The 25904-nt window shown below is 34.5% G+C and overlaps 2 protein-coding genes and 2 long non-coding RNA genes across 6 annotated transcripts in view; 2 read left to right on the forward strand and 2 right to left on the reverse strand.

Annotated features, from left to right (window-relative positions):
• Window positions 1-25904, reverse strand: part of LOC147074107 (uncharacterized) — a 404768-nt gene that overhangs the window by 86313 nt on the left and 292551 nt on the right. The window lies entirely within an intron of this gene.
• LOC147074109 (uncharacterized) overlaps window positions 1-25904 on the forward strand; it is a 287538-nt gene that overhangs the window by 17128 nt on the left and 244506 nt on the right. The window lies entirely within an intron of this gene.
• Window positions 658-8160, reverse strand: LOC147074110 (uncharacterized). The gene is made up of 3 exons (XR_015070318.1): window positions 7928-8160; window positions 5015-5167; window positions 658-1310 (listed from the first exon to the last, which is right to left on the reverse strand). It is a non-coding gene; the product is annotated as an uncharacterized LOC147074110 (long non-coding RNA).
• LOC147074111 (uncharacterized) lies at window positions 10394-19416 on the forward strand. Its single transcript, XR_015070298.1, has 4 exons — window positions 10394-10527; window positions 10837-10983; window positions 16438-16590; window positions 18095-19416. It is a non-coding gene; the product is annotated as an uncharacterized LOC147074111 (long non-coding RNA).

Genomic DNA, 25904 nt, shown 5'->3' on the forward strand with positions numbered 1-25904 from the left:
GACTCATTTTGTGTGTTTTCATATGACTTGGATGTCTGCATGAATAATTGCATTTATCGCATTTAAATGGCTTTTCACTGGAATGGGTCCGTGTATGCAATTTCATGCTACCAAACGTTGTGGATGCGTAAGCACACTTATCACATTGAAATGGCTTTTTAACAGAATGAGTAATTTTGTGTTTTCATGTCACCTAAATGTCTGTTTGAGTATTTGAGTACAGACTCGGATGTCTGCAAGAAAAATTGCATTTATCACATTTAAATGGCTTTTCACCAGAATGAGTCAATTTATGTGTTTTCATGTTACCAGACGTCATGCACGAGTGATTGCATTTATCACAGTTAAATGGCTTTTCACCAGAATGCGTCATTTTATGTATTTTCAAGCTACCGGACTGTCTGCATGCGTAAATGCATTTATCACAGTTAAATGGCTTTTCACCAAAATGAGTCATTTTGTGTGTTTTCACGTTACTCAATTGATTGAATGAGTAATTGCATATATGACATTTAAATGGCATTTCACCAGAGTGAGTCATTTTGTGTCTTTTCATGTCACTTGAATGTCTGCATGAGTACTTGCATTTATCACAGTTAAATGGCTTTTCACCAAAGTGGGTCATTTTGTGTGTTTTCGTGGTACTTGACTGTCTGCATCAGTAACTGCATTGATCACAGTTAAATGGCTTTTCACCAGAATGAGTCATTTTATGTGGTTTCATGTTACCAGACTCTGCATGTGAAAATGCATTTAGCACAGTTAAGTGGCTTTTCACCAGAATGAGTCATTTTGTGTTTTTTCATGTCACTTGAATGTCTGCATCAGTAATTGCATTTATCACACTTAAATGGCTTTTCATCAGAATATGTCATTTTTAGGGACTTCATGACGTGACCAGGACGAAATCTTGAAAAATGACCATCGTCACTTTTAACCATCCTTGCAACGGAATCTTTCGTTTTCGCAATTGTGGTTTTGTGTATCGCTTTGTGAAGCAACATCAGGTCGAACGATGAAAAAAAATCAAAACAGATACTGCACACAAAATTTTGTTTATGAAACGATTTTTTTTCCAGTAGTATAACAGACACTAATAATTTTGTGTTTACCATATTATTCGATTGAAAAATAGCCCGTTTACTATTGCGACAGGGGATATCTTTGTACCTTTCAAAATATTCTTTGAGTTCTTTCTTAATGTCATGTTCCTCAATTTGTAGGTCTTCGCTACACACTTGTGCTTCAGCCAGGTCCCAGGACGATAAGAGACTCGCAACATTGGCCGGGACAGTGCTTCTAGCGATAATCTAAAAATACATTTAAAATTATTAATAAATTGAGATTTTTAAATAACAGTTCATTATAATTATTCATTCTATTCAGTTCATTCTATTTTATTGCTTAATTTGTAATTTTTGAATCATTGTTGTTTTTTTTTTAATTTTATTTCTTTTGTATAAAACTATTTTTGCTTTCTTTTTTTTTCCACTTTGTTTTTTCTGATTTTCCGAACTGATTACTTGTAATTTTTATTCTAAATGTCATGTTGTGAACGTCCTGAATGAATAATTTGCTATGTACTTAACGTGTCTTTTTCAAATAAATAAATAAATAAGAGATCTAGGTACAAATATTATACCTAGACACGGTGTTAGTGAACCTTTTTACGTTGGCACGCCTGCCAACATTTTGAAAATATAATCTTTCGACTGTCTTGACGTGACGTGCAGTTTTTTTTATAAGGAAAAAATGAAAAAGTAGTTTTTAAGAATCCTATTAAATAAGGTTTAAACATTACAATGAGAGATGCTATCTTTCACCATGTTTCTAGACAAATGCATATCTTGTATTCTCTGAATATATTATTTTTGCTTGTTTTCAAATTTTTCAAAACGGTCGTGGGGGCATTTTAACCACGCTTCTTTTATAGATTTCCCATAACTGAACGGTTTTCCATTTTCACTGTCTGTCAGAATCACTACTACTAGCTCCACCAAGTTTTTGCTTCGTATTTGGTACAGGCACTTGTGTTGGTACCAATTAAATTGTTTGTTTCTGTATTACTTAGCTTGGTTTTTTACACACAAAAAGACACCAGAATTAATGCGATCAGATGAGGCATTCTCACGCTTCAGTGGTACATTTAATTAATAGTTTTGTTCTATGTTAATTTCTGATCATTTTACAATGGTAATTAGCTTGTAGCGGTGCTCATGCAAATGTCCGATTTGAAATAATCGGAGAAAAGTCAATTTCAAATTAATTAATCTTCATTTTAAAAGTACAGATTTTCATGAACCTTCTCCGAATGGCCTCATCTGGGTGTCAAACTGTAGCTGACGGAATTCCTTATTGAATGGCCCCATGATTAGTATCCAAAAAGTGAATACTAACCGATTTATCGACGTTTCAGAGCGTACATTTGAATAGCCGTGTTTACATATTTAGAATCATTTTACATTAACAAATCGCATTGCAAGACGATTGACTGCGCGTAAGGAACCATTAGGCGTATCGAAGGCGGTTTTTCGCGCGGGAGTTTTTTCGGAAAATGAAAATAATTTTCCGAATTTTTCTTTTTAGAAAATCTAAAAAAATTGACAGTCGGAGGACCTTGTTCTTGATACGAAGGTCAAAACCCGAGTACCGAATCGCTGTCCGTTTCTGAGATATTAATTATGCTAGTCTCTCAGCTCCCTTTTCCAATCGACCGGATTCGCCGGAGGTTCGTTTCACGCAGTTATAACATATTAGAACTTAGATCTAAGCACTCCTAGAAGTTCAACCACATACACAGATTATCGGTATTGAAATCCCGGTAGAACAATCTTGGAGTGGTCAACTTCGGCCAGATTACTTCACAATTTTGACAAGTCCGCAACGGAAAACGGTCTGCGGCGTAGTCACGCCCACGATGCTGAATGCAACCGTGGTGGGAGAACTGACTAACTTTCTCGTGGTCGAAATTGCTCCGAATCGTTACTAGATTAAAGTTAGCACTCCAGGATAGTGCGAAGCATATATTGTGATGCTGTAAATGTTCATAATCGAAGGATATATCGTTTATAGAAGCGGGATCGTAAGACGGTTCGATCAATCACAGCCGAGCGGGATTTTTTTGCTGAGATATACTCGGCGCGCGATAGAAGTCATTTTCCATCGTCTACAGCACAGCTGAGCTGGAATATATGCCCAGTACATTATGATCTTTACATCGGAATTTACTGACGTTATTTTTTTCCATTTTATGCATTCATTATCTCGCGGTTGAATTATCGCGAGGCAACACATGCATTTATGATTATTTTTACAGATTAATAATACATTTTGAATTTTACAGATTAGTCGGTACGGGAGGAATCGCAAGTGTTCATCTCATAATATCGACATTTCCATAACATGTTATTTTAGCATTTATAAGTTCTAATTATTTTCTAAAAACTCTTTCATTCCTCTGGTACAACCTGTCATCTTTCTCATTCATTCTTTACCCATGGTTTTACAATTTTCATACGTTTTCAACTAGGCATTTTACTACATAGTTTTATACATGATATTTTAACAACTCACGTAGTAATACACGTTAAATGGCAAAGGCCTAATATCACTCATCATCTCGCGTACTTTACTTGAACCTGATCTTAAACGAACCGTGTCCTCAGTCTCAAAGATATGGATCGTGGGACTTAATTTGAAAACAAAACATCCTGTTGGATGAACAAGAGCGTAACTAGGTGCCCTTATCTTGCCTTTATTTGACTACGAGACCAAGGGCTTGGTCAAGCTATCCTACACCCTCAAAAGGTACTCAAGATATATGACCTGAAATCCGAGGACGCAACAGTACTTATATTTTTATTTGTGTCACTTTTTTGTTTTTTTTAATATTATATTAGGTAATATTGTTTTCTCTTCAACATAAAACATTCGCGTGCCATAGGTTCACCATCACTGCCATAGAATAAAGATTGTTCAGCAGTGGGTGTCGCAGGGGAGGTAAGACCACTCGTTGTCGGCAAGTTAACGGCATAGGCTTATTTTATAAAACGCGTATTCTATCAGAAACTGTGCTTTTTCAGTTCTTTAATTCCATCATGTACAAATTAATTGTATGTCATTTAACACTTTCTATAAACCTACTCGATATATCACAATAACAATTATTATTTGGTAATAAAATACTATTAAAAAATGAAATAAGCACACTGGTGTACGGATGAATTTGAACAAGAAATAAAAAATGTATAGGATAACTTTTATAAAATAGAAATAGTTCCAGGTTTAGTATTTATTCAGAGATCACAGCGATTAATTAAAAATAAGGAAAATATTTCAAACGGTATCTTTACTAAAATAGATTAACAAGATAAGACTTATTATAGATAACCGCATTTTATACTAGAAATTAATCTTGATAGTGTTAAGTGCTTAGTTTCAAAATTGAGGGCCCGTATGATAAAAGGGTCAGATCCAATTAGACTAAGCTGACTGGCCGTAAGAATAGGATAAAAAATACGGAATTAACATATTGTTTAATCTTAATCTATCTATATAGCACTTGCGGCATCCAGTCATTGGGCAGCGCCATCTGTGGGTCTCTTGTTGCCGCTACAAATGGACTTTAATACGAAAATATAATCGGAAAACACGACACGATTGTCATTTGTCTTATCCGATCATAAACGATTGCTTTAGTTGATTTCGAAAAATGGGCCAGACAATTATTGGCCTCCTCCAAGGTAGTGCGATTTGATATATCTGGATTATTTCCCGTAAAACTTGGTGGAGTTTCGTGATTTATGCTGATAAACCCAATGGAAGCCTATATTGTTCGCGATATACGACCAGCAGTGCTCGAATAAGTGACATTCAATTTGGGTGACCAGATTTTTCTTCGTTGAAAACAACTGTGGTGCCATATAAATTTTAATACAATGTAGATATCGATCTTTCGAATATAAAAAAAAATGTTTAAAAGTTGTGTTATTAGTGAACCTGTAATTGAACTTACCTGGTCCACTGGGCTGTATTGTCGATCGGAGGAGCCGGGTTGAGGATTCTCATAATTGATTTGGCGAATTGCATCTTAAACAAATTCTTGTTTGATGATGACACCCTCATTATCATTCTCCGACCTTATATTTATCAGGCTGTCTTCACACTCCTGAAAAAACAACATGATTAATAATATTATGTAACAGTATCACCATTATGATCAGCCATAGTCAATCCATTTCTGGATAAGACCTGCCACAGCTGTATCCTCTGCTTTCAGTGGCCACCAATGTACGACTGCATTTGGCAAGTGAATGTATACTCACCGAAAGACATTCCAGCTAACTGCAGGACATTGCATACTTTAATCTGCCTTTTTGTAAACATATCGCACATTGAGATCTATAGGGCCGTAACTGCAAATAACATGATCTTGAGTAATTTGAGTTTGAATGTGAAATAATTAACTACAATTTAATTAATTCCAGTAGAATGCAGAAAATTGTACCATGATAGAATAATTTTGTGTACTTTATCCTACTGTAGTTCTTAAATATATAATTTTTTTTTTTTAATTATATTGTGGATTTTTGCAGTTGCGGCCATATAGTTTGAGAATTGACGAACAAACATGCACATGCGGCTTCATAGTTTTAAAAGAAAAAAAAAATGCACCTTTCCCATATAAAATTTATTTAAAATAAGTGTTTTATATAAAAATTCTTTTATAATATAAATAAAAAAAATATAACACATAGAGAAATAAAAAAGAACAATAAAAATAACTTAATCGTCAGTAGGATTCGAAATATAAATTATTTCAATGTCTGACAATTTAAAAAAATCGGTGTGTGTACTCTTGTACGCACGTTAGAAGTTATACTTCTTTGGCGTAACAAAACAAAAACATAACTTATGATAACCTAGATTCTTCGACTAGCTCCTAATTATCTAGTTAAATTAAACACGTAAGAAAACGGACCGCTTTTTGAAACGCCGTTGGTTTATTTCTATAAATTTTAACTTGCATTACTAAATTATATAATTATTTATCGTTCTTTTTATTTTGAAAGTACCAACTGTCACTGTAACGTTTAATAGTTTGTTTAGGTAAGGAATTGCTAATGGCCGACAATAATAGATTCGCTGCCTAGGCAACGGAACATTTATAAACCATAATATTATGCTGCATAATCTATCACGATTGCATAAGATTGTATAAGCGATCACGTTCGGCTGATAACCGAACAATCGGTGGTTCGAATCCAATCGAGTGCGTTTTTTTTTTCGTGTGATAAAATAAATTATGTGTCACATGTCACACGCCAAAAATACACTGATCTGATTGCCCAAACGTAGTAAGGCCATCCTCTCTCGGGGATACTAAAAAAAGACGAGATTGAAACTCCTGTATCCAGTTAATGTATTTCAATAGCGACTCGCATGACGGCAAGACTGGAATATCTCGTTTTAAATCGCCCGCAACTGAAACCGAGGAGACGCGACATGCTAGTCTCCCAGTCTGTCAGTTTCCAAGTCACCCATTAAACAGTGGTACCAATATCTGTAGATTCGATGAAAAATCATATATTCTTACCAAAATTGTTACCACTGAACTGATATACACAAGCAATAACAAGTCAAATATAAAGATGGGCGAACCGATTTTTAATATAAAACATGTGGCAGATGTTGAGAAATACTCCTGCCTGTATAATTACAGGCAACCAGAATATATCGGTAAAGATATTACGGAAAACGCTTAGGATGAAGTAGGAAAGACAATGGGTTTGACAGTTTGAGGTTATGAGATTGTTGGGTTTCAGTAGCCCGGTGTGCGAAGCATGTCACTGGCCAGTTTATCAATACCCATCAGCAACCAGTTTGTCGGATTTTAGTTTCTGCGTGAGAGGATGGCCTTAGTCTAAGCTTAAGAAATTCAACCTTGCCGTGTTAGGAAAATACTCGCAGATTGAAGTATGTATGGAGCGAACTCGCAACGATCGTCGCCGAGCACAGCGGAGATAAAATCTCACGCATTCGCCCATAGATAACAACACTAGAAAACTACAAGCGTCTCTTACATCAAAGTCTTATTACCTATTCAACTGATGATGGTTAATACGATGCACTGTGTTAATCAACAGCAGATTATTTTACCAAGGCTTCGGCCACATAGGTAGTTGCAATGCTTGTCTACTAAAAACACATTGCATGCTACGTGCTTAGGCACAAACACATTTGACATTTGGGAGCGCTCAAGTCAACAACTATTTATGTCACTCTCGAAACTAACCAAAAAGCAACTTCTCACAGTGAATTTAAGTTTAAAATTTCGGATGTGCGAAAGATTTGCGTGCGCACTGTCAATTATTGATTCCATGCGTTATTATTCATTACCTCAAAATATGCGGTGTTTGACGTTTGTCATACCTACTGAAGAAACATCGTACTGAGTGCATTGTCCATTAATACATTGGACGCGGAAGACGCACACGGCGCGTAATGACCAGGCGGCCGATCGATGTAATTAACGTGCATTTTAAAGGGGGCAATTAAAATCTCATTATATAGTTAGCAGCGAATGCGTTAATAATGTCATTGCCTAGCACGTAGTTACCAAGCAAAGCACCTGCCTACGTGGCCTTAGCCTAAAGCATTCACCCTAACATAACCTTAATCTAGTATAGTATAGTTAATGTAGTAGGTATCTGTATTAAATTTGTTTGCCGTTGGCTTCCACTAAACAGACTAGAATCGTGATTACTTTTGCAATACTTATTTCGTACATATTGTTTGTTCCGTACGATATTACAACAATATTGTCTTCAATTTGTTGTTCACTTTGTAGATTAGTCGTGCTTAGTTCCTGCGCATTTGAAACAGAATTTTGAATACCCTCGCCTAAACAAATTAGAAATCTACTTACCTCTTTTAAGTGGATACTATCGTTGTCCTCGATGTTTTCCTGTTTGACTGACACGTCAAATCGACCCTTGCTGTTGAAGTGATTTACGTCAATCGATAGGTATGCACCGTCACTGATAATCTCCGCCGTTTCGTCATGTGACAATTCACCGGTTTCTTCTTCCATTTTATGCGATATTTGATATTACAATCTGTCAATAGCTTCACGACCTCAGTCTAACGTGTTTCACGGAAGATATAAAATGGCATCTACCATAGACATCATGACTTCGATAAAAAAAAATTGTCTATGCTCTCTACGGAAAATAAAAAAAGATTCGACGGTATCTTTATTCAGTTTTTACTTCCATTGTATACGGTATTTTATATCAAAATCTCCAATAGCTTCACGACCACGTATGCGCTGAATAAATATTATTGAAGGGTGTTAAAATATACAATGGCATAGACTATAATGGCTTCTACCAATTAACCATAGACATCAAGACAGTGTTGCCATCTTTTTGTCTTCGAATTATTAAAGTACGCAGTCCAAGAAATTAATTATAGTATCTACCTAGTTCGCTGTACTTTGGCAAAAAATATAATACGCGTTCTTATCGTTGTTAGAAAAAAAGTTCGTTTGTTTAAGGTTATACCTCAGTTGAGGCATGGCTAAAAAGATCGTGGCTAGGCGATGCGCGGATTGTGCAAATAACGCGTGCCGAACGAAATATAATTTGTCATAAAAATTTCATTTAGTTCTATTAATATTGTCCTATTATTAACAATTATGATATAATCATTGACATGTTTTCTTTCTCAAGTAAATGGGTAACGTTTTTTAGTCATCTTTAAACGATTTAAGAATATTACCCCCGTTGGCATCACGAAACAAATTGACGAGTCCACAGCTCGACTTTCGCTCCCCGATTGCCAACGAGTCCAAAATTTCGTCGCACCTATATAGGTAGTTGAAAATTATTTGTTGTTTCACTGAAGTAGGTATGCTCTTAATATTATACATTTATTTTCAAATATTGAATCAAAAAAGATTTAAATAATAACAAGAATAACATAAACAAGATTATTCAAAGTAATAAAAATATTGGTAACTTTTCCCTGTTCATGTAGGTATTTTCTTGCTGTCGGGAAGGTGATGGTGCAGTTATAGCTGCAAACTTTGTATGTAGATACGTAGAACAATAATTTTATTAATCCCCTGTAGTTATTTTGGTGTGTGGATCTTCTTATTACCATAGTACGCGGATTAAATTGATAGTACCTACCTAAGTACCTACCTATTAAAATTTAATACTGGGTGCAATAATAAATAGAAGGGTCGCAATATTAAGTTCCGAAGGTAGGTACTATAATTATTTTGATTCTTCTCCAAAATATAAAACGTCACCACAATCAACGTGTACGTTCCGGTCCATTGGGAGCGCGGTAGCCTATTTGTAATAAGTATTGAGATCCTTGGAGGAAGAACCATCTAACCCTCGAAAGCTTTTTGTATGTTCGGTGTTAGATATTATAATATCGAAACATTTTCGTGCTAGTACCTACCTACCTATAGATTTTTTTTTCATATTTTTGATACTCGTATATATTTATGTATTATTTTGTCATATTATTATTAAGACTTTCGAGTACCTCCTAAAGATTAAAAAAGTAGGTAGGCAGAAACAAGTTACCTATTGCCTTGAAAATTACCCTATGCATTGCCCACTGAAGAACACATACATTACACGACTGGTCTTACTCTTCGCCCCTACAGTTATCTATGGATGACCTGTCATTGTCTATTAGAGTGCTCATACTGACGCGTTTGTCGAGTTCACTTGTCGGAGTATTCTTAGTTTCGAATTATTTTAACGTATCTTGCAGACCTTGGAGTGCATCTGATTTAGTGGTAATGTGTTATTAATATTTATTGGTAGTGACGATCAAAGTAAATAAACTTTTTCTGTGTATTATAATATCATATAACACTATGTCGTTTGTCAATGTGACAATCGATTCTTAACGACAATAACTAGTAACTTATTTATACTCTTCAGTCATTATAGAATACAAAACTCTGCTTGCAATAACGTTATTAATAAATAGAATGGCCGTGGACCATTCGTAGCTTGTGCAAAAAGTTATACTCAGGCTTCATTAATCTAAAGATGGCGGTGCCGCATGTCAAATGATTAACGTTCCTACTTACCTACATTCAAAATTATATGTTTGTCATACCAGATCCTTGATTCAACGGTGAGGTAGGTAATAAACTGTTCTATTGGGTTGTTTTAATTTAAAATATAGGTTTTAAGCAACCTGTAAAACTTGTCCGTGTGTTTATGCTCGAAATACACTTTTCTTAATTTCGGCCATAGATAATTATACGTGCAGCGGCAACACTTATCTAATATTATACCTTGAATGGATCCTGTTTGTCACGTTGTTCCTAGCACACTTACCATTAAAATGGACGTAAAGCGAGAATGTGATGGAGAACAATCTGGTACAGAAAGCAAGCTTTTGATTAATACACAGACTAGCCATCCAAACAGCCCGGAAGTTCGCACTCATGTAAAGAAGGAGATTTCCGACGTTTCAAGTTGCAATTTCCAGGTTAGTTTTTGGAAAATGATATCTTTTACAAACACTTTAGATTGGCAATAACAGCGATATGTGTAATATAATAATATGTTGCTTTTTACAAACAGAGTATGAACTTGCGATGATATTAAACTTGGTTTCAAAAATTACATGTTTATACAATTTGACAGCTACGATACATCTGTGTTATTGTAGGTTAGGTTAGGTTAGGCTATCTACTAATTCTTGTTAAATATAATTATTATACATTGTTATACGGATGTTACGTGAACTGAGACTGGTTTTACCGTGTTTACAAAATATAATAATTGGTTCTTTCAGTGCCCAATGGCTGACCTCTCTAATATAAAATCTGAGACAGATGATCAACAAGCCGTCGTCAAGCGCGAGATTATTGAAGATGTTTCACATCCATTATATGATGAAGATCCTCAACCGGGTTGTTCGTATTTAGATTACAGGCATATTGTAAGTAGATATAATGTGTACTGTTTTATATAGCAAGTTGGAATTTGCAATGCATCTTTGAAACTTATTTCACCATTATTAATTCGCTCCAACTTGTTTCATTTAGCGGTTTTAGATCACATTAATAATATGTTAATACAATTTATATACATATAGGTTTATAAATCTTTCGTTAAATCGTGAGCATTTCATTAACTATGATGATGTATACATCACAATCATCATTTGAATGTAAAGGGATTTTTAGAGCGAATAGGTATCGTAAATTGCGATCCATTGTACATTAAATTAATCTCCCGTGAGTGCCTTTTAAGTCATGCAAGGTAAGATTTGTAAAAAAAATAACATTTTGTTCTATTGTTTATAAAAAGAACTGCTTCCAGCCATCAATACCATTCACGAAATCAATATCTACTTGAAATGGGGTGAAAATAGACCAATTTTATTTTGAAAACATACTTTCAAACAAACTTTCGATGAAGTGACTTTTCCATGCGACCAAAGCAGTCACTTCTATGAAAAGTTTGATGCGTCGATGTTTGACAGTGATTCATAGGTTACTCATATAATATACATGCTCATTTGATTATTGTTGTCAGGTATATAATGTATTGTATATTGTTATCTGATACGTATCTATATCCTATACTTAAGTAAGTATATATTTTTTTTATTTGTAATACAAAATGGGTATCATCCAGCGGCAAAGGGTGTACATAGGTTGCTAATATCCAACATAAATATAGTACACACAAAACTTCTTCGTTCGTATCTACATTTTTGTTTTCATTTAACTACCACTAAAATAATTTTTGATGTTAGTTTTTTAAAATTTAACAAAAACCCTGCGAAACCAAGCCATAATATGTTATAGATATTTTATTGATGGAAGAATATTTTTTATTTATTTTGGTTTGGTATAGGCAAGGCTTAATGCATTTAAAAAAAACTAACGATACCATCTGTAATATGTACTCTTAATTGGACGTAGTTAAGCAGAAGCCATCCAACCCTCATTTTTGCAAAATTGAGATTTTTGCATATTCAAGATAGTCTACACTGAAACTTTAATTTGCTGAAGACATCCAACCTCAGCGAACATCACAAAAAATATTATGGTCATTTTTTCTAACCTACAGCTATGTAATTCTTCAAAAAAAACACGCTTAAACCATCCATGTGGGTTGAGCGCTTTCAGCTCTTTTTGACATTGAATTAATTACCATACAAATACATTTGTAGAATAAATCCATGTGGGTTGAATGTCTTTACATTTGAATAAATGACACAAATTATGTTTTGCTGAAAACGTTCAAGTGGGTTGAATTTTTTCTACAATTCAAAAACAATACATCGAATATCGCATTTAAATTTTGCTGAACACATCCAAACCACATGGATGTATGCTACAAAATTGTCTATGCTCGGTTATTTCTTTGTTTGTGGTCCAAGTGTTTCAAAAGTGAGGTTATGTTTTCTAAACTGTCATTTTCAATACGGCGCCGGTCTTGTCTAGTCTTGTTTGTGTTTATTTAATTGACTTATTTAACATGTATAGCAGAGGAAAGTACATCTCGTCACCGTTCAGGCAAAAGTCACCAACCCTAAAAACATAGTTTTGAGATATCGCAATTTGAAAGTTTGAAAATGCAGGAAAAATCAGATTTAAATGTTTTTAAGGTTTTATCTACATTACATTATTTTCTCATGTGTTCTTAATAATTTCTTTAAGGTAATTTTACTTTTTGATGCTAATTAAAACATCTAGAAGGTTTTGAAGGAGGTAAGGTAGCTCAATTATGGTTTGGTGACTTTTGCTTGTCAATAATCTGACCAAAGCGATCTTATTATAACAAGCTAATGTAATCTATTCCTGTTTGGTTATTTTTGCGTATTTCAGACAAGTGTTAGAAGTATTCAAATGACAAATTAGTAAAACTCACCATCCATAGTATAGTGACTTTTGCTTGTATATTTATAACGAAGGATTTATTTTTTTAGAGTCAATAATGTCTATTCACCTATAATGACTTTTGCTTGTTAAGATTTTATCAAAAGTCATTTAGTGGAAAACAAATAATTCGGATTTAAACAACATTTTACTAACTAATGTACCGTGGTGACTTTTGCATCTTAAAGAACATAATTTTACGCTTCGTGTGACATACTCAACTCAAAACTGCCATTTTCAGGGTTGGTGACTTTTGCCTGAACGGTGACGATCTGCAGTTTAGTATATAATAACAAAACAAATTGTGACAAAACAAATTGTAATAAAACAAATGATAATAATGACAGCCACAATGTGAATAATTCTATTGCAATTGACATCGATCAGATTCAATGGTTGGATGAAAACACCTGAGAATTGATTTGTATGCCTACCGACGACATTGGAAATCAGGTAAATATAGTTATAAACCCTCATTCTTAATACATAACTCGTACTTAACAATAAATATATATTTTATACTAATTACTGTTATTCAACTTATTTTTTTCAGAGCAACATTACTTCTCAGAATGTCATTGATACAGTTGACGAAATAAATACTATGGACAACATAGAATATCAGGTAAATATATTAATTATTTGTAATATTACATAATTGCCAATATATGTGCCATAATTTGTAGATATTTTATCCGCAATGAATAATTTCAGAGTACATATGCCAGCGACGTTGATGCAGATTCCGGTGATGATTATATGCCTAGCTGCGGTTCGCACACATCATCATCAGCTGATGATGCTGACATGGATTTGGATCAAATGAATTTACCTACGACACCCGAAGACATCCAAACGAGTCGAAACTGTGTTGTTACTGGCCGTCCTAAAAAGGGACGAAAGAAGAAATTTTTGCAAAGCCGTTCTGAAGCAAAAACTAATCGAAATCGTAATGAAGCATACGTTGATTATAAGGGTGTTTTGAAATCTGCTAAAAAATTTAATGACTTCAAATGTAATTGCACACTCAGATGTGATCACATTCTCAGTGAAGAAGAAAGGCGTCGTGAATTCGAGCATTTTTGGAATCTGGGTTCATATGATTTACAGACACTTTATATTGCCCGTCAGGTAACTGAGCAGCCCAAGAAACGCCTATACGGAAGAAACACAGAAAAAAGGAAATTTACAAGAATATATTCATTCGCAAATACAAGAATATGCCGAATGATGTACTGCAAGATTTTAAGTATTAGCCCGTATAGGATAACCACAGCACTGAGCAAAAATAGAACAAGTAGCGTTCCAGTGTTAGATCAGAGGGGTCGAAAGCAAGGTGGAATGAATAAAATCCCCGAAGAGGATGTACAAACAGTCGTCCATCAAATTGAAAAACTACCGAAGTATGTCTCGCATTATTGCCGAAGCGACACAAATGCCAATTTTCTACCTCCAGACATGACATTATCTAAAATGTATGGTGTGTATAAATCGGAAGAGGTACGACCGGTAACTTTTTCAATTTATAAAAGTATTTTTTACAAAAAAATTCAATTTGCGTACCAAAACATTAAAAAAAGATACTTGCCAGATTTGTGACGCATTCGAAGTAAAAATTCGGAATGAAGTTGACCCGTCGAAAAAAAAAAATATCGAATCTGAACGTAATGCACACATGGACTTGGCGAGAAATGCCCAAAATCTTATGCGAGAAGATTTAACGATCGCAAAAAATAATCCAGAAACGGAATGCATAACATTCGATATGCAAAAAACACTTCCACTACCCCGGATTCTCACTAATATAATTTTTTACAAACGCCAACTGTGGCTGTATAATTTGGGTGTTCACAGTGGCAAAACTAATAAAAGTTTTTGCTATGTTTGGCTAGAAGGAATTGCTGGAAGAGGTGCTCAAGAGGTGGGATCTTGCCTCCTCAAACATATAATATCAGCAGTTTCTCCCAATGTGAAGAACTTAATATTGTGGTCTGACTCTTGCGGCGGCCAAAACCGCAATATAAAGTTAACTCTAATGCTGATGGCAATATTACAATCGAGTTCATCATTGGAGAAAATATCACTTAAGTTTTTATATTCTGGGCATAGTTACCTGCCAAATGATAAAGATTTTGGTGACATAGAATGTCACTTAAAAACGTGCCAAAGACTGTACACTCCTGGAGAATATATAACCATAAAGGAGTCGTGCAGGAAAAAAAATCCTCTCACTGTAACAATGTTAAAAGAACAAGACTTCAAATCAACGGTTGAAGTGGAAAAGCATATCATAAACAGGAAATATGATATCGACAAAAGGAAAATTAACTGGCTTAAAATAAGAAATATTATATTATATAAAGAAAACACTTATTGCTTCAACGTTAAAACGGAGTTGAATGGCGAAGAGGCGATTGTGGATGTACATCGTAGAGGAAAACCTTCACATCGCTTTATTGTTCTTTTGACACCGCTTTGGCCTGAAGGAAAACCTATCACTGCTGAAAAATTAAAAGACATAAACAGTATGATGCATTTGATTCCTGCGGATGCCATAGATTTTTACAAAAATCTAGCACCATTACCAACACCCATCATAGAAGACATCGACGGTTTTAATGGTGAATTAGATTTTGATCTGGAGCTATATGAAGCTAATATTGATTAGTATAAAAATACTGTGGATAGCCCTAAGATTTTTTGTTTAATATATTTTTTGCTTTCTTCTGATTGTCTCCTTTCTTCTTTTGATGATAGGCTACATGATAATTGCTCATTTGATTTATATTTTATGTATAATCAGCATTGCACACCTATTGTTTAACCAAAATGTGGATGTAATTTTGTTGTGTATGTCTAAAGTTTAATAAACTGTAATATTTTGGTGAATATATTGTTTTTTTGTTGCACCTTTTGTTTTACTGAAGTAAATAGTAATTGCTAGAAAAGTATTTTGTCTTTTTTTTTCTGTATAGCAACAAGAATACATTAATTATTAAAACGTTCACATGTATCATAATCTATTATTCACATAGACTAAAACATCCTTCTCAATTTTGCAGAATCCATCGAACCCTAAAAAATCCTTATTATGGCTTTATTGAAACATTTTTGAAATTTTTGACAATGACACATGAAGAAGCATTTTTTTAAATTTCTATTGATGAAAAAAATATTAAAATATCATTTAAAATAGCCTTGTAATATTTATTTTACTGCCTCCAACTTTCAAACGCGTTTTTCTCAGTTTGACAATTTCGGGGTTGGATGGCTTCTGCTTAACTACGTCCAATCGAACTGAAATAAACAAGTATGACCGCAAGAGCACACTATTTTGTCGAATTGCCCATAACATTGGAATGTCATTTGGTGATTATACATTCACCTGCCAAATTAAGTCATACATTGTCGACCAATTATTGAAGAAAGAGCTATTATGGGTGACCCTTCAGGCTAATCGTAATGATAATACTATTACATAATATTTATAATATCATTTTCAGAAGTGTGACAATGGTCTGATGAATATTAAGTATGAGAATAATGATGAGGGAGTCATCATCAAAGAAGAATATGTTGAGAATGCAATCTACCAAGGTAATGATGAATTAACTCAACCTGGCTGCTCTTATCTACGAGACAAGCCATCAGACCAGGTATGTTTAATTACAAATGTTGTTTTTTAAGTTCAATGGACCTTTAAATAAAATTGTAAAAGTTAAATTTATTTTTTTGAGAAAAAACAAAATCTTAATGGCATTAACATTTGTAAATGATTTCGGGCATATGGCCACCACAGCTATTCTCAATGAAGCAAATTTGGGGCGCCCAATTTGGACTACATATAGTCGAGCACTGCTGGCGGTATATCACGGAAAATGTTGGCTTCCAATACGATAAATGTTGCTGGTTTATCAGCATATAAGAGTGACTTCACGAAGTCTCACAGGAAATAATCCAGAGATGAATGCCAATTGACAGGTCGATTTCTCAAATTCAATTTATCGGCATATCTTGATTTACTCCATATACGCCAATTTTGTCTATTAACCAATCCGTTTAGTCAAAAATGAGCTCGATCGTCACTCTATTCATGGTTGCCTGTCTAAATATTGTTCATAAATCTCAAAAAGTATGCGCAGTATCACAGTTCGGTTTACCCAGTTAACCCTCTCGTAAGTTCTATCTTAGCAAAAAAAATAGTTGTGAAATCACAACAAACAGAAAGGTAAATGACATTTAATGTAAATCGCACCAAGTAGTCATGAAACTAGCAATATTTCTCCTGACATAAAATTTGAAGTCTCCCATGTGTTTTTTTATAAATTATTAATATTATAAAAACAATTACCATCTTTAATGAGTGTAGTCATGTGCTGAAGTTAAAGATACATCTCTAAAGTGAGATATTCTTGGTTTACTTTTTCTTGCATGCAACGTATATTTTTAGTGTGGATAAGTCATTAGACTCTTACCCTAATCTGTTGCAGACGAGACAAATAAAATTAATGGAAATTTGTGTTCCAATAACTCTTTACGACCAATAATTCATAGATAAAAACGAAGTGCGCCGCAAAAGTCGGCAAGCCAAACGTTATTAATTTATTTGAACATTAATAATAGTAGTGATAATATTCTAATATTCTAATTCTTATATTATAATAGTGACATTATTAATAATAGTGATATTATTTTTAATAATCATGTTTCAAATTCACGATATATTGAAACCAACAGTAAAAGTTTCTACTGAGAATTATTGGCCACATTTTCTCCAATACGGAATATTACCTGTCGTTAATAATCTATTAAATCATGTGGAATTCTGATGTATGAAATATAAAAATACTGTCAATGATCGAGGTTGCTTGATGAAATTTGAATATGATTTTCTAGCTTTGCCTTTCAGCATAGCAGGCATTGTGCACACTCTCCAACGGCACAGTAAAACAGAACAAATAATTTTTCTCTCGAAGATGATGTATACATACATATAAGTGCATTTGACCCACTTATGAATCATTCCGTAACAATATCTCACTCTCACTTCGCTATTTAAAAATGTTTGAAGGTGCTAAAAAACAAAAGCGTCAAGAAAACAAATTGAATATTATAACTCATAATTGATAATATTGATATCGATTATTACGATTTTTCTAGGTTTCTACCAAGGGATTTTTCACAAAGAATCAAGATACAGATGAGAGTCAACAATCCACAGACAATAGCTTCCAGGATAGAACGATACAGTACTCAGCAGTGACGATAGAAGAGAATCACATAAAACAAGAAATCTTAGAACAAGATGCTCCGAAGGAAATTCGACTTATTCTTAGAAGAGTAATCCATTTCTCACGTAATTTGATTTGCTGCATTTGTAACGCAGTTTTCGGATGCAGAAATGCTCTAAAAACTCACAAAATGGGGCATATGAACGTGATTCTTGATCGAAATCAAAGCACAGTAGTCTCGCAACTTAGTGATCTTAAAGAACATGAAACGAGACATAGTGGTGAAAAACCTTATAAATGTAATGTATGTTCATATGGGTCCTCGAGACTCAATGATCTTAAAAAACATGAAATGACACATACCGGTGAAAAACCTTATAATTGTAATGTATGTTCATATAGATCCACGACATCATGTCAGCTTAAAAGACATAATATGACACATACCGGTGAAAAACCTTATAAATGTAATGTATGTTCATATGGGTCCTCGAGACTCCACGATCTTAAAAAACATAAAAGGACACATACTGGTGAAAAACCTTATAAATGCAGTGTGTGTTTATATAGATGCTCGCATATTGGTGATCTTAAAAGACATAAAATGACACATTCCGTTGAAAAACCTTATAATTGTAATGTATGTTCATATAGATCCACGACATTATCTCACCTTAAAAGACATAAAATGACACATACCGGTGAAAAACCTTATAAATGTAATGTATGTTCATATGGGTCCTCGAGACTCAGTGATCTTAAAAAACATAAAATGACACATACCGGTGAAAAACCTTATAAATGCAGTGTGTGTTTATATAGATGCTTGCATATTGGTGATCTTAAAAGACATAAAGTGACACATACCGGTGAAAAACCTTAAGCCCGCTGTATTCATTATGTACGGAGAATGCATGTGACAGCAAAAAAACTAGGTACCGAGAAGGCTGGAACTAGCTTTACTGGATTTTGAGAAAAAACTTCATCTTGCTTTCAACCAAATAGATTCTGGGTTCCTGAAAAGTAGTTAAATACCATATATCTATAGAGTGCACACTGGAGACCTACGAAATGTTGGTATGACTTGGAATTACGCTAAGAAACTTTCGAGTGACATATATTCTTGAAGGCGCAGTGTGGTGTCTAGCTAACAAGAGAAAACAATAAATATTTTTTAAAAATAATGAATTATGTCAATTACGTACTGGAATTTCTTTTAATGTGTTTACTGTCAATAAATGGTAGAACTGCATTGTATTATTACTTTAATAAATCGCAAAATTATAACTACTTATTTTACTTTTACTTTTTAATAAATCTGGACCGGTTACGTCCGCTTTAGAGGGACATTATCAACTTTAGAATTGTCCCTCTAAGGCGGAAGTTGATGAAGCACTAAAAATTTTTGCGTTTTATTAAATTAACCACTAATATATATAGGTACATTATCAGGAGTAACACTGACCCACCTTATTAGGTTCACGAGCTGCTTGAAGGTTATATGAATTATTATAACACAAGGGATACACAGATTTATAATGTTGAAACACGCGAGGCTTTCTGTTGGCATGGTATATCCGCCGCGTGGGCAGCGGACCCTTGCGAGGTACCACCGCTTTCGCAGTTTTTTATCATACTGATTGGAAAATATATCAGATAATATATAATTAGATTCTATTTATTATCTTGTGAAGAGAGGGGGGAGGGAGATGTGTAGGAAGTCTGAAGAGTATAGCTAAATTCCCGAATGTTCTCAGGTCTTTTTGGGTTTTGAAAATTTACCATTGCTTTTCATCGAAGCGACCTTGGCTCGGCCGAGGTTTTTTTTTTTTTTTTAAATATTTTATAATATTCATTAAGGAGTGCAAACTTATATCAGGGGTATGTTTGTTATTGAGGTAAGGTTTGTGATATGAAATTGCTGACGTTTTTATAGAGAAGAGTTTTACCTAATCACGCAGTACTTATTTTAAATGCCAACATTGCAAAGATCAGATGCTACATTCATCATAATAATAAGTATAATATATATTGTATTTTACTGCGAACAGGCAACATATTCAAATACACTGACAGAAACGTTGTGGCCATGATAACTCTTTTTTAAGAAGAAACAACGCGTGGCTTGTGTTAAAATTACGCAAATAACCTACGACGTGAATTGTCCACACTTCATTTCATATGTATGATAATATGACCGAATGATTCCACGCGTTGAGTTTCAAACATTTGGTACTACGCCTTTTTGGTATGCGTCAAACACTGTATAATTAGACATTATATACCTACTTTACTTAATATTAAACATAACTCCTAAATAATTCTAAATAAAATAATAACTGAAAAACTCCTAAATAACTCCTAAAACATTAAACTCCTTTTTCGAATTTTTCAACCTCGCTCTCTTCGAAAAAATAGCTGAGCAGACAAATTTATATTCAACGCAAAAAAGAGACTTCGAATTCGAAAGAATTGATCATATTCACTGGCATACAAATTATGATAGGTACGTTGAAGCTTCCGTAGACTCGAATGTACTAGTGTTATGATCTAAACATTCCAATTATTAATCAAGCAATGCCCAGAGACCGGTAGTTCGAACTGCGGAATCATTATTTGCATTTTGCAGATAACACTACTAAACACGGGCTGCACAGATAAACTTTGGAAAATTAGTCTGTTTTTGAGTGAAGTACTAAAAAAATGCCATACTTTGCCCAGACCTGCTCATAACTCCATCGACGAGCAAATGATACCGTTCACTGGCCGCTGTGAACACAGGCAATTTGTGCCTAACAAGCCAAATCCTGTGGGCCTTAAAAATTTTGTTCTCGCGGCCAGAGATGGATTAGTATTAGATTTTCACATATATGTAGGGAAGGGAACAGGTCCTAACATTTGGAAAGTAGTGTTCACACTTAATAAATGATTTCACAAATAAATAAATGAAATCACACAAAATAGTTTATTTCACAAAACAAAAATCATACATTAGGTACTCATTGTAAATATAAGTTAACAAAATTTTGACAACTGCACACATTGGTAAAATTGTTTTCACCGATAAATAATAGATCGCACAAGGAAAAGGTTAAAATTCAGGTCCATTTACCTGGATCACCCAATGTTAAAACTCCAACCTTTTTTGGGTGCATTTGTTTGCGCATCGTTAGTGCACGTTTGTGCACGTTTTTTTTTTCGTTTGTGCACCTATAATAACCGAAAAATTCCAATTTCAAATTGGGTGTTCCAGCTAAACGTTGGGTCACCCAATGTTGAAATTTCAACTTTTTTGAGTGCATTCGTTTGTGCATCGTTAGTGCACGTTCGTGCATGCGTTTTTTTCGTTTGTGCACGCACATTAAAGGGGTTATTCGCATTTCAATAATATGGGTTACCCAGCTAAATGCTGGATACTTGTGTCACTAAACTTAGGTTTTTTCTTAAATTTAAATTGTAAACACTTGTGCGTTAGCAGTGAACGTTATTGCACGATTTTGTTTTGCTTTTTCTCATATATTCAGTGCGCTATTTAATTTTTAAGTTTGTATGCAAAACCTGTCTGCGTGGGTTTAAATTTTTTTTTTATTGAAATCTCTTGACACATAGCTATTGTACGATTCTGCATAATTTGTTATTTTTTTTCTCAAATAGTACGTGAGTTATTCTATATTAAATATTTGATGAACGTTAAGTTGTACCAACCAATAAACTTTTTATTATGTCATCAATTTGTCTATTATTGGCTTACGTTTGTGCACGTACTCTTTTTGTTTTTTCGTTTATATTGTGAGATATTAATGTTTAAAATTTAGTGACTTGATACTTGAACCATTAAATTTTCCTTAAATTTTTTTGTTCAGTGCATCCGATTAAGAATTTTTATGTTAACTTTTAACATGATTTTTCAAATTTTTATCTCTTATATAAAGCTAGTAATTTGATTTTGAGTGGCCGTCAAGTTTTAACACCAAACATTTTTTTTCATGAAGTTTTTATTGTTTTTCCATATAAATTACCTACACGAAAAATTCGCATTTTTTCATTTTCACTAAGTACCCCGTCAAAATGGTTAGAAAAGTGTTGCCACAATACTGAAAAGTGTTTGCGGTCGATACTAATATTTATAATACATACATTAACACTTCACACGGGTGACACACTTCAATAATACTTATGTATGTTTTGCTGTCGAAATAAAACAATGGAGCGAAAATGAAAATCAGCATTTCATCAATCATAACGATCAGCGTATCTCGGTTTTCAAATTGCAAAAGGGCCCATCTGCATTTTTCTATATTAAAGTTTTCTCTTACAGACGTTTTTAAATACAATATTTATCTTAAACGTGGCAAAAGAACATATTATTATCTGTCAGTGCAATACATACAAACATAATGCCATCCGTATTTTAAGCCAGGCTCACGGACATTGGGTGTGATTTGCACCATGCACGAATAGACAAGGCAATGTCAATAGACATGGCTCTTTGACAATGTCTTGTTTGTTATACTTACTTGATCCTTGACTGAATGGGTAGGCAATTAAGACGTGTCCCTACTTAATTATTGTAGGTATTAATTGATTTTATTATATATGATAAAAATAACACTGTAGGTATTGAGATAAATTCCGGGTCCTGTGGCTAGCTCGGGATGTTGGTAGGACCCGTGATTCACAAAAAATAAATAATAATAATGAAGTGTCTTTCTTTGTTTAACACGTAGCTTTATATTTTCAACGGTTATTTTACAAAGAAACTTAGTTTGTTTAATAGTCTCCAAATTTATCTTATAGGTATCGTTACCTACGTTCCTAATGTTTATTATATCCTATCATCGCTTATATTCTAATATTATTAATTATCTGAAATCGTACTTTAATTGTTAAGTTTTTTTGCGCGGGTATTCGCGAACTCAATACCACGTCCTCCCGCGACTAGGTATGTATTTTTTCCACTCTTTTTATATTGAGCAGTGATGCCATCTTTTTTTTTACATACTCCTGAATATTAAATTTCTTTGGCTTTCGTTTCTTTTATTCGGCACAATCATGGCACACTATTATTATAATTAGATACAATTCTTACGTGCTAAGTACATGTTGAACATTTTGATAGTTGATCAAATAATTTTGGACGTACGTACGCCCATTGTTGACTAGAAGGTCAGATGACGTCATGGTTACACCTAATAATTACGACGTAATTAATTATTTGGCCATCCTCCCACGGCGCAACTTATGTCCGTCGAAACTGAAACTAAAATTCCAGCCAGTATCTAGCTAATGTATTTCAATGGCGGCTCGCTGACGGCGAGACTGGAATCTCTCAGCTTCAAAACGGTCGCGAAGAGAAGCGACATGCTAGTCGCGCGGTCTCTGAAGTTTCCAGTCACCGTAAAACAGTAGTACCAACATCATTAGATTTCGGTGAAAAATCATATTTTCTTTCCTTCACAAACCAGTTCCATCAGATTTCAGTTGCGCCGTGGGAGGATGGCCTTAGACTATCGGGAGACGCCCAATAGTTATGTGTATAACAGTATAGGTACGCTGTTAGTGTGTATTTGCCATTGGTGAATACTAGTAGTGTTTGAAAATATTGAAAGGCAAAACCCGAATGGGAAAAAACTACCTACTAAAATTGAATAGTACAAAACTTAAATCCAATAAAACACAGTTTATTATTTGATCGCTTCCACGGAATAGACCTTTCAGTATTTCGGCCATTCATAATAAATAATTACGTATTGCGGCAACACTTCTCTTAAATTAATGTACTTACCTTGAACGGATCCTGTTTGTCACGTGCTTCCTGACATATTTACCATTAACATGGATGGAAAGCGAGAATATGATGGAGAACAATCTGAAGAAGAAGTCAAGCTTCTGTTTGATACGCAGACTAGCCTCCCAAACAGCCCGGAAGTTGGCACTCATGTAAAGCAGGAGTATGCCGACGTTTCAAGTTGCAATTTCGAGGTTAGTTTTAGTGTGGAATAATAATATGTTGTTTTTTATAAACTGCGTAGAGACATACAATGATATTAAACGTTGATTTAAAAAATTATTTGATTATACATTTTGACAGCTACGATAAATTTGTGATCTAGGTTAGGGCAGGTTATCTTCTAATTCATTTTGACTAAACTTATTAGTATACATTGTTATATGGATATTCTATGAAGTTACGTGAACTGAAAGTGGTTTTACTGTGTTAACCATAATGTTTATTTCACTATCAGCTATTAGCGGACCTCTCTAATATAAAACCTGAGACGGATGATCAACTATCCGTCGTCAAGCGCGAGATTATTGAAGATGTAATAGACCCATTATGTGATGTTGAAGATCCTCAACCGGGTTCAGATTACATACCAATACATCAGGTTCGTTCAATTGAATAATTTGTTCTTTTTCTTCCCTTGGCAGTGGCGCACCCAGGATTTAATATTGGGGGGGGCCGAGGAGGAGAATGTAAATTAGTTCCATAGACTCTTTTTCTTCTTCACAGCTTAATTTCTCGTTTATCGGTCTTTTGTCTATTGCACTCGGTGTACCTATACCATGGTCCCCACATCCTGAAACGGGCCCTCAGGCTAGGATATTTGGCGGCCCCCCTACCTACCGCTAAGATTAAATGCAGTGTGAAACACTACATTAACGTTTTTCAAATTGTGTTTTAGTTAAAATTAAGGGTACTTATACAGTGAATTATTGGCGATTTTTTTACTGTTAAAGCATATTTATGATGTGTGTTTATCTCACTGATCTGGTCAACCCGACACGCCGGGCCCCCCACAGCCCGGGCCCACAGCCATGACCTACACCACTCCGGAATTCGGGTGGACACCGAGAATTTTTTGACAGTTCCCTTAGGTATTGGGTTTCTAAAAAAACCTGACATTAGTGTTCAGAAATTTTTGTGTTAGAAATTAAAATCTAAAAAAATTTTCTAAAAAGGGTGATGGAGAATTATTACAAATCATTTTTTGTCGTGTTTTTATTTGTCTAATCTATTGGCTTACAATTTCAATGTTTTTGGGGGGGGGCAAAGCCCCTTGCCCCCCCCCCCTGGGTGCGCCACTGTCCCTTGGTGCAGTCTTATATCGAAGGTTGGAATTAGCAATACATGTTTTAATCTTAGAGCCGTTTCACACGCGACACCATTGTCTCGAGACGCTGCATGAATGGGCGCGTTTAGACGGAGAAACAAGTATGTCGCGTTCATATATATGTAGAGAAAACGATAATGCGGTGCCCAATCCGTTGACATCTTTCCAATTGATGACAGTGACGTGTTTAGATTTATTAAAAAAAATAAGAATACTCGCTCTTAGGGACCGCATATTATGTCCCAAGATTTTTTTTAAAGGGCTGTATTGACTTTGTCAAGTGCCACTTTCATATATTATATTCAACCTGGCAATGGAGACGGGTATCTTTCCGGAAGCATGGATGATGTCGAAGGTTACTCCAATTCATAAGAGGAGTACGGAGTCATCAGTGAAAAACTATAGGCCGGTAGCCAATCTCTATGCACAAGCAAAAGTTCTTAAGATGATCATGCACAGCATGATTTCTCCGAGGATTGAGTCATTTCATTGCCAACGCAAGTATTAATCTAAAGGTGGCGCTGATCATCTATAATGAATGAGCAGCATGGATTTGGAGCAGGCCGTTAAATGATTTCTCGCGTTATTCGGGAGTTATTTTAGGAATCGTACACCCTCTATCAG

This window comes from Rhyacophila brunnea, unplaced genomic scaffold (genome assembly GCF_057557595.1).
Source record: "Rhyacophila brunnea isolate RB1 unplaced genomic scaffold, BYU_Rbru_1.0 scaffold_16, whole genome shotgun sequence".
Lineage (NCBI taxonomy): Eukaryota > Metazoa > Arthropoda > Insecta > Trichoptera > Rhyacophilidae > Rhyacophila > Rhyacophila brunnea.